The sequence below is a fragment of the Eulemur rufifrons genome, chromosome 7 (assembly GCF_041146395.1).
Source record: "Eulemur rufifrons isolate Redbay chromosome 7, OSU_ERuf_1, whole genome shotgun sequence".
NCBI lineage: Eukaryota > Metazoa > Chordata > Mammalia > Primates > Lemuridae > Eulemur > Eulemur rufifrons.
Genome location: NC_090989.1, coordinates 108,703,750 through 108,706,019, shown reverse-complemented (window position 1 = coordinate 108,706,019; position 2,270 = coordinate 108,703,750). Strand labels below are relative to the sequence as shown.

Genomic DNA, 2,270 nt, shown 5'->3' with positions numbered 1-2,270 from the left:
TATAAGTATTCTGAAGACTTAATGATTTAACAGATAGCTTCTCTCCCTTTGATATTTTTTCTGTCTACTCTTTTCCTTTGGCTTTTCCATAAATCTTAAAATTTAAGAACCTGTTGAAGATCTATCTATAGGCTAATACACAATTATCAGCTAATATTATTTCTGGGAGCTACTTACAAAACTGACAATTTCCAGATTGTTTAGTGTATAGTCATGTCTGTAATTCTTTGGTCAATCACAGGTACAGGTGTTTTCTCTAAGATCATGAATGTATGTATTTATATATATATATATATATAAAAACTGATAAGAACATATACTACGCTTGATCTTGGCTAAAAGGCTGAGAAGCAATTACATATATGTCTGTGCAGACAAATGCATACATATATAATTGGTAGTATATATACATAAATATAATATTTTTGAGACATAGTAGGATGATATTGTATAACAAAGGCCTAAATGGAAATGCAATGTATGTTTATGAGTATTAAATCCATTTAATTATAATAATATAATTATCCCCAAATTAGTTTATCATTCTGAACTATTTCAATTATTTAACACTTAGGAAATCATTTAATTTCCCATTGTCTTGGGTACTCTTCCTATGAATATTGTCTTCAGTGTACTTTGTGGGAAAAGGATGCATGGAGGAAGTTTTAGTATCTCCATATTTAGATGCATCCAATGTTCTCATTACTCTTAGGAAGAGCAGATTATAAAAGTCATAAAATTTACCACTGTAAAAAGAATAAAATACTACTTATAATATCTACTGACTGGCAGGAGCTGAAGAAGTTACCTAGCTGAGTGCAATGCAGATGTGAGGTGGAGTTCAGTGGGGAGGGTGTGAGAGGCCCTGGTGAGACATCTCCACGAGAACCTGCCCCACAAACTCATACGCTCACCCATAGCAATAGAGGGTTTCCTGAGCAAAAGTTCCTTGGGTATATAAAGAGGAGGAAGGAAAAATCCATCCACTGGAGCCATGCCTTCTCTAAGCTTTGATCTTGGGCCCATCAGTCAGCAGATGTATGCCTTTCCCCAGTTGTCAACACCCTGAGTCATGAAAGAAGGCAGATGGCAGACTACAGATGAGCTGACAAGCCATAAGGCAATCAATTGTAACAGGAAGTGTTGTGGGCATTTTGTCTGGAGAGAGATTAGACGTGTACATGGTGGCAGGGGGAGTGTCTTGTATCTAGCCCCTAAATGGAGTTTCCAAAAGTCACACATTTTAAAAAGAAATTTTTAAAACCAAAAGTGGCATATCTTTTAAGGTTTAATGTCTTTAAAGAATTACTTTGATATTCCAATTGGGCAGGTTATGATGAAAAGACAAAATAGAAGAGTGTGAAAGCAAGAGCCTGAGACCACAAAGAAGGACGACATCTTTGTGTGTCTGCTCCCCCAACAACCAGCACCAGGCCTTGCTTTCTAGCTGGGTCTGCCCCCAGATTTGCACCCTCTCAGTTTAGATGCTGATATCCCCTTTTGCAAGGGATGTTAAAACAAAACGAAACAAACTCAAAGGAAAAGAAACGCACATGTCCACCTGGGTAAGAATCTTAGCTGCCATTCTCTAGCTTGACTTAGTTACTTCATTGAGTCTCAGTTTCCCCACCTGCAAAATGGGGTTTTTAACACTCACCTCCCAGAGCATTATGAAAATTCAGTAAGATAAAGTCCGTGTGTTAGTTTGGGCTCCCTGAAGGCACCTGAAACAAGGACCTGCAAGTGGTTTGTTTAGAAGGTGAAGGGAACACTCAAAGAGGAGTGGGAGCTAAGACAGAGGAAAGGAACCAACCCGTCAAAGGAGCAGCGGCAAGCCAACTGCCCCTGTGGGTTACTGGAACTTAGTTTATTCCTAATCACGCTGGGAAAGAAGAAAAAAGTCAGAAAACATATACACATACACACAAATATACATGTATATTTGTTCATGCAAAGAATATATTTAGATACAAAAAGGTGTTAACAGAGCTTGCCTCTGGGGAAGAGAGAAAAACATGAGGGGAAGGGACACTTACACTCTCACGCTCACATGGCCTCTTGTATTTTCTCAACTTTTTTCCCACATTGATGTATATTTTTAAATGAAGCAATTAACTAAGTTTGCTAATTTTGATTTTTCCCTCTTCTACTCCCTTTTCTTCATCAATCTTGAGGTTCATTATCTGATAAACTTAGTATTGCAGAATATTTTTTAAAACTTATAAATGGGAGACAACCCAAATGTCCATCAATGGATGAATGGATAAACA

General features: G+C 37.5%; 1 pseudogene; it reads right to left on the bottom strand.

The window, feature by feature from the left end:
* Positions 1-245: 245 nt before the first annotated feature.
* On the bottom strand, positions 246-355 carry LOC138388679 (U2 spliceosomal RNA; annotated as a pseudogene).
* Positions 356-2,270: the final 1,915 nt, after the last annotated feature.